Source organism: Marmota marmota, unplaced genomic scaffold (genome assembly GCF_001458135.2).
Source record: "Marmota marmota marmota unplaced genomic scaffold, marMar, whole genome shotgun sequence".
NCBI lineage: Eukaryota > Metazoa > Chordata > Mammalia > Rodentia > Sciuridae > Marmota > Marmota marmota.
Window position 1 is genome coordinate 7,662,219 of NW_026000016.1, and position 11,759 is coordinate 7,673,977.

Below are 11,759 nucleotides of genomic sequence, written 5' to 3' on the forward strand. Positions count from 1 at the left end.
TATCACATACACATAACTTCTAAGCTGGCAAGAAAATCTCTATGAAGTGACCCTGTCATTTTAGGGTAGAATATGGCAATCTTCTGGGGTGATGGCCTTGTCCTTCTTTTTAGAGAGCATTAGCTAATTACACACATCTCTGTGATATAAGTTTTATAATTTCATTGATTCCACCTTATAAATGAGGAATCTAAAGTTCAGAGAGGTTAGGTGATGAATTCAGGATATATTTGGTCTCATCTCCCTTTCCATTTCTCCCACCACTTCATGGCCTGGCAGTAAGTAGCTTGCAAGGTGTTCACTAGGGCCCTGCTACTCAAAGAGTGTCCCATGAGGTAGCAGCAGCAGCACCTGGAAGCCTGTTGGAGAGGCAGAATCTCATACAGTACCCTAGACCCACTGAGTCCATTTTTCTCTCTTATTTTTATTTTTGATGGACACATCACAATTGTACATATTTATGGGGTCCAATGTGATATTTTGACACATGTGTACATTGTGCAATGATCAAATCCAAGCTTAATGAGAGCCCCGGATGACCTGCATTCTCATTTATGTGTCAGAAGTCCCCACACAGTCTGCTGCTGCCTGAACAAGGTGTATGAGTGTCTGCATCACTTGTGGTGGTGGTTTCTAAACATTCAGAGAAAAGGGAGACGCCTCTGCAGTCTTTACAAATAACTTTTTGGGAAAGTCTGAGCAAAAAACAACCAGGAAAATTAATGAATGTGAAATCTCACTCACTTAACCACTGTGTGGTCATTCTGCCTAAGGGCTTGTAAGGGACCTGGAACATGGACTTTTCTGAGAGGAAAGAGATATTGATGCAGTATTTTACTGGATTAAAAATCCTGAAGTGTAAAGAAGCAAAACACTTTTCCACTCATCATAGTATAATCAGGAACAAAGGCAAGCACCAATTTGGGAAGAGCCAAATCCTCCAAAGAAGTTGCCTCAATACCACACAGTTTACCACTGTATGAAGACCAAAATCCTGAGTGGTAAAACTAGACTGATCCCTATTTCCTTGATGATTTCTAATCCCCTTCCTTTGGGTTCATCCAAATAAGTGAGAAAGTATCAAGTAGAACTTTGTGGTTAAATAGTGACTCCCAAGAGCAACTTTTTCTATGGAGAGTGTCTCACCTCCACATCTTAACACAGTGGTACCTATTTTAATATAGGAACTCGACGGGTGGTTAATATTCATAGCAAGAATATGTCACTATTTTATCATCATAGATGGATGTAGCTTGTTCTGGCAAAATGTTGGGCCAGAAGCGGATACACTGTCCTGTGTTGGTGCTACTGAATCCTACCTTTTACAGCTTGAATAAGACAGTGACTCAAGAGGACAGAGAGTAGGTTCCTGCATCTTGTAATGCTCCCACCAGTGGTTGGGCATCCCACCTCTTTTTTCAGGGGTGGGGTGGGGTAGTACTGGGGATTGAAGTCAGGAGCACTCAACCACTGAGCCACATCCCCAGCGCTATCTTGTATTTTATTTTAAGACAGCATCTCACTGAGTTTCTTAGCAACTTGCTTTTGTTGAGGCTGGCTTTGAACTTGCCATCCTCCTGCCTCAGCCTCCCAAGCCACTGGGAGGTGAGCACAACTGCGCTCAGCTCCACCTATCATTTGTGACACGAGTCAATTCCATGCTCCTTCTCTAAGGCCCCATCACCTTCTTTAAGAGACATGATGCTGTCAGGGCTAATGATCTTGATGTAATTCTGTCAGAAAACCCCTCCATCACCTATCATTGCTCCAATTCTGCCAACTTCTGAAATTTTTCAACGTTGATTAAATTGTGTGTTGGCTTTGAAGATAAGATATATTCAAAGCAGACTCAAATCATTATCCTTAGATCTTGCACAATTCTTCTAATATGATTCACACCTTCCTGTTAAAAGGGTCTAACTTTGAGAGTTTTCTATATAATTTTTCTCAGGTTAACTTTCAATTTTCTCTATATTTAAGTCACTGAGTTTCCTATTACAGGTTGAGCATCCTTAATACAAAAATATATGATGCTTTAGGATATAAAGAATTTTGAGTGTCAACATGAGGTTTCAAGTCGAAATAACCTCAGGTGATGGGTCACAGTCAAAATGCAGGAGCACCAAAAATATTACCTTCAGGTTCTGTGTATAAGGTGTACAGGAAACATAAAAGAATTTTGTATTTAGATGCCAGTCCCATCACCAAGGTATCTGTATTAATCAGCTTTCCATCACTGTAACAAATATCCAAGACAAATCAACTTAAAAGAAGGAAAGGTTTATTTTGGCTGTCAGTTTCAGAGCTCTCAGTCCATGGTCACTTGGCCCTGTTGCTTTGGGCCTACAGCAGCACAGTGCATCATGGTGGAAGTATGTGGTGAAAGAGGGCTGTTCACCTCATAGCGGACAGGAAGCAAAGAGGAAGACAAGAAAGGGCTGTCTCAATATCCCTTTAAAGGCACACCTTTCCACTATATGCCCTACCTCCTGAAGGTTCCACCACCTTCTAATAGCTGGGGACACATGGTCCTTTGAGGGGCATTCTAGACCCAAAGTTTAGTGTTCCAAAATCTGAAAAAACTCTGAAATCTAAAACACTTCTAGTCCCAAGCATTTTAGATAGGGAGACTCTACCTGTAGTTGTAAATGACAAATCAAATTTCATCTATGAATCAGAGGTTTGGGTGGTTGGAGAGGTCCATGAAGTGGCACCAGTTTGGTCTCTTCTCTGATCCCTAAACACACAGAGCCACTACATTAGCCATGTGTGTTTCAACTAATCAGCGAGCACACTTTGGAACCTACTCTGCACGTATTTCTTAACTCCTCATCATCATGACCAGGAGGAATTTTATGATCCTTACTGGGTACCAGATTTTACTAGATGTCTCAATGAATCCTTAAAACTACCTTATGGTTTGAGGAGAGAAAGAAATGAGATCCAGAGAGGATAAGAAATGAAACTAATGTCACATAACCTGTTAGAAAGGGTCATTTCCAAGATTCAAACCCAGCTCTGCCCACCACAAAGCTGATCATCCTAATAGCTCCTCCCTGCTGCCTCAGCAGAGTGCAAGAACAGTCTTCTTGTCACAGGTCAATTGAGGAATGCTTTGGAATGTTTTGTACTCCAATCTCACTTGGCCTGATACTAGTTAGCTTAGTTATGCTGTGATAACATAGCTTAACACAGTTAAGTGATAAGAAATAAACTTGCAAATATTAGTGGACTAACCCATAAATGAATATTTTTAAATTTTGTCTTTGAATATTAATTATACCAAATGGATTTCATTGTGACATATTTAACATGCATATAACATAATCTGATCAATTTCACTCCCCTGGCCCTCCTTTCATCTGATCTCCGTTTCCACTGTAATCATCTCGTTATTTTTCTCTTTAGCTCTCACAAGAGAAAACACGTGACACTTAAGTTTCTTGAGGCTGGCTTATTTCTCTTAATATGGTAATATCCAGTTCCATCCTTTTTTCTGCAAATGACATAATTTTGTTCTTTATGGCTAAATAAAACTCCATTGTTCTATATAGACCACACTTGCTTTATCCATTCATCTGTTGACAGACACCTAGACTGATTCCATAATTCGGCTACTGTGAATTGTACTGCTATAAACATGGGAATTCATGTATCTCCAACATATGTTGTCTTTAATTCTTTTGTATAAATACCAAGCAGTGGTTCAGCTGAATCACATGGTAGTTCCAGTTTTAGATTTTTGAGGAGCCTCCCTACTGATTTCCATAATGGTTGTACTGATTTACATTCCAACCAACACTGTATAAGAATTTATTTTTTTCCACATGCTCACCAGCATTTATTGTTATTTGTATTCTTGATAATTGCTATTCTGACTGAAGTAAAAGATAAACTCACAAATATTCTCAACAAAGGTAAAAATCAAAGATGTAATTTTTTTTTCTCACACAAACTCCAATGTGGGTCTAGTAGCACTGCAAGAAGCTCTAGTCCCAAGCAGTGATTTAAGGATTCAAACACATTATCTCTTGCTGCACTACCAACCAGATCATGTGGCTTCTGGTTTTGGTGCAAGAGAGAATTATGAGGTTATCATCCCCTAGATGCGTCTCTTAGATGCTGCAGCCTGAAGTTGACATAGATCCTACCAAATTTCAAGGGCTATGAGCAAAGTAGGGAGTCCCTGTGTATTCTGTGAGAGGTGAGTGTCTCTGCCACAACTTGCAAAGGCAAAGCCACACTTCTGGAGAAGTTACATGAGCTCATAACTATCCCTGTCGTGTAGGGAAGTAAGGTAACTTACTTAAATCCTGTGGTGGGGCTGGGGCTGGGGCTCAGCAGTAGTACACTTCCCTAACATGTATGAGGCACTGGGTTCTATTCTCTGCACCACGTATAAATAAATAAAATAAAGGTCTTATTTCAACAACTAAAAACTTTAAAAAATAGAATTAAAATTTTAAAAAAAATCACTGGAGCCTCATTGCAGTCTATCTCCCAACAATTATGGAATGATGAGCTTCCATTTTCTTGGAGAAAATGGCACATAGGGTAAAACTGTGGGATGCCAACATTAGGGACAGATTCGAGGAATACAACCAGATCACCCACAGGATCAGTTAGGGAAACAGACCTCTTGCTGAGTGGTTCCAGGATTCCTAAAAGTTCTCCAAACACTTAGCTATAAGCTATAATTCTGCTTCTGATTTTAAATGATAGATTAAGCATAAGCCAACATTTTTTTTCTCCCAAGATTTTATTTTATTGACAAAAATGATATTTTAAAAATAATAAAATTGTGGTATTGGGGAGTATAGCTCATCAGAGTACATTCGCCTATCATGCTATCATGCTAGAGACCCTGGATTTCAACTTCAGCACCACAAAATATTACCACCACCACCACTACTACTACTACTACTACTACTAATAATAATAATAATAATAAAATCAAAATTAAATTGTAATAGAGCTAAGAAATAAAGTTCAACAACTGAATGGAAATGAATTCGTGCTAAATGAAATAAGCCAATCCCCCAAAACCAAAGGCCAAATGTTCTCTCTGATATGTGGATGCTAACACACAATAAGGCACAGGAGAGAAGAGGGAGGAATAGAAGTTCATTGGATAAGACAAGGGGGAATGAAGCAAAGGGAGGGGGCATGGGAATAGAAAAGACAGTAGAATGAATCAAACATAACTTTTCTGTGTTCCTATAGGAATACATGATCAGTGTAACTCCACATCATGTTCAACCACAAGAGTGGGAATTTATACTGCATGTATGTAAAATATGCCAAAATATACTATACTGTCATGTATATCTAAAAAGAACCAATTAAAAAACTGATTGTTGAAAAAAAAAGAAAATGAGTGAAATAGACTATGAAAATTTCAAGTTAAAATACTGAGTTATAATAGTCCCACATAAGTGCAAAGGAGAAAATTAAGATAAGAAGGAGGCAGGAAATGGTGAAAGGCCAATTACAAATGGCAAAAGATAAAAAGAAAGAGAAACAATCATTAAAAAAAAAAAAAACCTACATCACAAACTTTCCTTCTCCTGACAACTATAAAACTGTGATTAGAACAGCAAAAATAATCACCAAAAAGATAATGACTACAATCTACTTCAGTAAACTTCAAAATCTAAAATCAAAGGAACCAAAGGGTGCAGAGCAAGCAGAGAGGTGTGGCAAGGCCTGCTTGTCACCCAATTCTGCCCTTAGTGGGACACCTACCACTAGGTTAAAAAAGACTCTTGCTGAGTTACACTAACCGAGAGCATGCCCTCGTTCTTTTCCTTTTCGGACTAAGAAGTGGAAAATTACTGGGAAAACTGATGAGATGGGAGAAGGTCCCCGTGAAGCTCTCTGAATGGGGGAGTCCAATCTGAAGCCCAATTTGAGGTCAAGGTTTCCTCTACCCTGGAAAAGAGCTACAGCCCACTGTTAGGTTAAGGGAAACTCAGTGAGGTATAGCTGTCTGGCTTTCCAATTTCTTCTTTTAATAACTGAATCCCCCAATTTCACCTCATGCATGACTTCCCAGACGAAAGTCTACAATTCCAAGTCCCCAAGCTCCTGGGATCACGTCACTGTGTTCTAGGCAGTCACATGGAAGAAGCGGTGCTTGGAATTCAGATTCATGCCTTTAAAAGACAAAGCAAAACGAATTGTATCCTTTCCTTATCATTTTCCCGGGTGAATTTGCCAGAAGAAGCTGAGCATGACTCTAACTCATAGAAAACTTGATAAGCAACCAGACAGAGGAATCAAGGGTCTCTGAGACAAGGGAGCTGCCACCCTCTGTGCTGGTGACCTAGACTGCTGATGTTCAGACACTCTAAAACAGGAAATATCAACTTCTTTGTCCTACTTGTCACTATTATTTTGTCCTTTGTGCCCAAACCAGTGTCACATCTAATACCTGATTAGATATCTAATTTAGGGCATTTAACAAAATCTTAGAGAATTGAGTCCAGATAACTTAGCAAACACTGGACACCCCAAGATGATCTTGTTTTCTCATTTCTTACACTATAAATCAGAAGGAAAAGCGTCAAGAGTAGCCCCCTGTATACCAAGCATAGAAAAATTTTTAAAAGTATCCTGGCATGAGGCAAACAAATAATAGCAAAAACAAAAACATCAGGAGAAAAACAAGTAACACAATCAAGAAGAAAACATAAATCCAAGAAACAAATGAGATTTACTCATGATTACTTGATGTTATATGGAAAGCAAGAATACAATAAACTGAAACTTATGATTATACAGTAAAACAATAGGATATGCCAAAATAGGGCTTGCAGAGGAGACAAACTTGAGAAACAGAATAGCATTACTACAGTTTTAATAAACAACTTAAGAGCAAGCAAAATAGTGTTGAAAATAGAATTACTGACATAAGAGGAAAGGCTTGAGATAATTATAATAACTGAAAATAAAGAAGAAAAAGATATTAACAGTACTATAAAGGAAAGGAGCAAATCAACATAACATAAAGATACTTTTTGTCTTTGAATTAAAGAGTCCATCTAAGGAAAGAAGGTGTATTGAGAGATGTAATGTGAGAAAATTTCCTTGAGATAAATATAATACTGAATCTGATGATTGAAAAAAAAAATACTGTGTTTCAGGAAAGTATTGAGCACTGAGCTATATGTGAGTTGGGCTACTGAACTACTAGAATGCTAAATGAATGTTTCAGACATCCAAGCAATTAAGGCAAGTTACTAAAAAGAAGTTACTAAAAAGAGGGAAAAGAAGTTAGTCTAACCCGAATAGTCCCCAGAATGATGCGACTCAAAAACAGTGGAATCAAATCTATAAAGTTTCAAGGGAAAGAAAGTATGATACCAAGAAAACTCTGCCAACCTAGGATGTTATTCAAAAATAAAGGAATCAGGCAGACATTATTTAAAATAGGAAAAAAAAATCATGAGGTACAATACTCCTGAGCTGCTATTGAAAGAACTAGTTGATGATCAAATTCAAACAATTCAGAGATGAACTGAAAATAAGAAAGCCAAGAATGGAGAATGTGATAAAAGGATGAATATTAAGCTCCAAGACAACCAAATTTGCATTACACAATGTGAATGTAATAAATTTGACTAATGCAAAAATAATAGTATGTCTAAATATATTTACCAGGATGTGAGAAAAATGAGGTGAGAAAAAGTGAGAGTGCTGATGTCCTCTCTATTCTGATGTCCCCTTCCTACAGAGCAGGGACTCAGTCTGTATCGTTTTTAATTAGAACACCTGTTTCTCCTTAGAACTTTGAACATAAACACATTTTCCTAATCTCCTTTGTTGAACATACAGTTATCTTTTAGTAACTAATAGTGATAATAGTGAAGAATAATTTTTGAAGTTCAACATTTCCTTCATTTTTATTTAGTAAGTTTTTTATTATCATTAAGAAAAATTAATGTTTTATTTAAATTGCCTCTATAATATAATCCCATTTATCTAAAAATAATTCATCCTTCCATTTTCAATCTATATTATACTTCAACTGCTTTAATAATAGAAATATTGATGGAGTTTGTTTCACTTGTATTTTTCTGTACTTTAAAAAATTCAGAGTAACACAAGAAAGAAACTGTTATCAACTGATGGAGAAAACAGATGTGTCAAGGAAATTGATTGAATAGTTTTGTGTGCTTGTTTCACTACATATTTTTCCTTTCCCCCTCATTTTAAGCCAGGCAGCCATCTAGCTTTGTAATTCCTTGCCTCCAGCATTTTTTCTTGATGACAAGCAGCTGAAGTCAACTTCATAAAAACATAAATCCATTGAAAAATCAATGTTAAATATCTCACGATGAGTGAGGAGAGGAAAAAGATTTAGGGAGCAAGGAATGACAGATTGAAATTCTCTTAGACTGGACATGGAAGACAGGTCTCTAGGTTCCATACACTCCCATGGCATTGAGATCCACTGGTATTGGTTTCCCAGTCTGCCTAAAATTCCTGATGCCCAGAGACATGAAAAAATTTAGAATTAGAAAATTTTAAATCAAAATTTAAGCAAGCATGTATTATTATTTTCTACAATATTTATACCTTTCTTTTTACAAATTCAAATTCCACATGTCAGCACTCCTCTTGAGGCATTTGCATTATTAAGAAGATAAGGCATTATCTAATCAGAACATTGGCAGCATTGCTTCATCTCATTATGCTGGTTCTAGCCACAAAAGACTAGTGTGGCTTTTAGAGAAAGAACTTTGGCTTCATGAGATATTCTGGAAAGGGAGGAAAGCAGTAGCATGTTGGAGCAATGGAATCTGGATAACAGGACAAAACACCAAGAGAAGAAAGAGACTTCACCAAGGGAAAAGATGCATGACAACCCAAACCAAATTACCTACCTAGTCATTTCTGAAATAGGTCACACTAGAAAAATGACTTTTTAAAAATCAGTAAGGTGTCAATCCACCGTGGGGTCACATGATAAGTCAAAGTATAAGAACATTGTCCTGGAACAATGAAAGAACTCAGTAAGATGACACATACATGGAGAATGAATGACTGGAAAATAGATTAATCCACAGAATTCAAGGTACTATGGAGTCTAGTTGGGTATCTTTGGTCAACTAAAGCTATCAACGACCTATATCCATCACAAGAAGGCAACAACTGCTTGTAAAAACACTCAAATGCGAAAAAAAAAAAAAAAACCCAAAGACCTCAATAGCCTCTCTGTTTTAGAAACCACCTTAGAAGCAACCACTCTAGAAAGGAAATGTTTGAGTCAGTAAGTCAAGCTCAGTTCCATCTTTCTCTATTGAGAGTCCAGAAACATGGCACCTGCTTCCCATCAGTATACACTTGAAGGCCTATCGCTGGTGCACCTGTAGGCTCTCTCCAAGATAAAATAGGGCATCAGTCAGCCAACCTCACTCCCCATTGATTTGCCTCCATTATTAAATTCTTGGCAGAATTTTGGGCTTCCAATATCATCTTGAAATTCTGGTTTCTAACTCCTCCTTGTAAGTTCCTGCATTTACACACTTTTTACTTATGGGAACCCATAATATGCAAAGCACTTTGAAGTTAAACACCTTGGAAAAGAAACTTTTTAAAAGGAAATATGATGATGATGCTGATGATGATGATGACGTCCAATTTTCCCATCACACTCTGAATTCCATTTGAAGTTAGCAGAAGCCCTCTGAGGAATAGCTTCAGCACAGAGCTATGCCAACATGTAATGTGTCTGTTTTTCTAGGAAGTCATTCCTCAGTCCCAAGGGATCAGGGAGATGTAGCAATGTTTGTGAAATACAGATCCACAGATCGACATCTGCAAGTACAGGGTAGTCTTGTTTGGAATCACAAGGTATGTATACATCCTAATGCAGAACAGCTGATCTGTCATGTGGTTGCAGTCACTTTAGGCCCTGACTCTGATCTCCAGAGAGCATGCTGTGCAAAGTAGATATCAAACATTGCCATTAAGTCCCTCCAACCCATTCTTGGCAGTAAACTAGGAACACACCATAAGAGAAAAAAGGTACAGACCCAATGATCTATTATTTAAATAGACTAGAGTTCTATACCTCTTAAAGAAATTCAAGTGATTGCATTTACTTCTGGAATAAATAAATGATGTTAGATGAGATTAAAACACTGTAAGGTGTTATTATTTATATAAGCAACCCTTTAACAAATTCAGTCAATTTCCTTACCTAGTTAACTTTAAGTATCTTGAATGATCTGCATTGTAAAAATCTTATTTTTAAGTTCATTCACTTCTGCCTGAGCCATGAAGATAAATTTCTGTATTAACTCTTCATAACTCATGCTAACTTGCATTAACTCTTCATAACTCATGCTAACTTGCATTAACTCTTCATAACTCATGCTAACTTGCAAGCCAACACAGACTGTTTTAAATCAATATGTTCATACTTTCTCATATAAAAAAGAGGATGGGAACCAGAAATGAATTGAGATAATTCAATGTAGGCCTGTAATTTGCATTTGTTCTGATCAATAATATTCCAGATGCTGTTTAATATAGTGGAGAAGACAAAGGCTTTGCCTCTAGAGACCTGAGTATTCATTTAATTCCTCCTTTTTCTTCCTCCTCCCTCATTCCTTCTTTCCTTCCTTCCACCCATTCTTCCATATATATTCATTAAGCAGCAATCTGCAAAAGGTTTTTTGTCATAGAAAAAGATATATAAGATCTGGATCATTCCCTCGAGGGACTTGTAAATTATATGGGAAATGTGACAAAATAAGGAAAATTTTAAATTTAAGCAAAACTAGGAATAAATATCAATATCATTGTTCACTCACTATGTAATGTTCAAATTACTTAACGTTATTGAGCCTCAGTTAACTCATCTATAAAAATGAAAATAATACTGTATGAATCAAAGATTGGTTCTGAAGAAAACATTGGAAATATGCATAAAACACTTAGAAAGTTGCATGATGATTTCTTTTCTTGAAAAATTCTAGACCAAGTCAGAGAATCTAGTCACAAATTCTGACTCTGCTACATGTTTGATGTGGGGCTAGTCACAAAATGTTTCTGGGTCCCCCAAATCTTCCTCAATATAAGGACAGAGTTAAATGAGCTAAACTTGAACACATCCTCCACTCCTTAATTTGTTTTTATCTATTCCAACAAAGATACACTTGAAATTTTGGCAGAAGAATCACTTAAGCTGATTAGAAAGATTAATTCAGTAGTAGTTTGATTGGGGCACATGTAGAGTTTGTAGCTAGCTAATTTGAAGCAAGAGAAAAAAGAGGGCAATATTAGACATAATAAATTTGAGATCACAATAAAATAATATTTCATTTCCACCTTGACTTGTCAAATTGACTAGAAAAAATAGCAGCCTTATTAGCACTAGAATCTCCAGCAAGACTAATAAATGGTAAGGGGCCATGCAGATGGGACCCAGGAAGACAAGAGACCACTGTGGACATTACAGACACAGCTGATCTCTCAGATAAATGAAGCCCCATGAGTGATCTCAACCACAGCATATGTAGCAGAATATCCAGCCAAAAATGTGTCATTCTTGTGTTACCAAGTTTGGGTTTTGAGACGGTTTGTTACCCAGACATGGGTAAACAGAGCATATGGTCTATAATAAGTCCTGCATGATCTGAGTTCTTATAGACACAATAATATAGCTATGTTAACACAATAATAGAGGTTTCTCTTCTCTTTAGCTTCATCTCATGCCATTCCTACCTCATGCTCAGTGAAATCCAGCT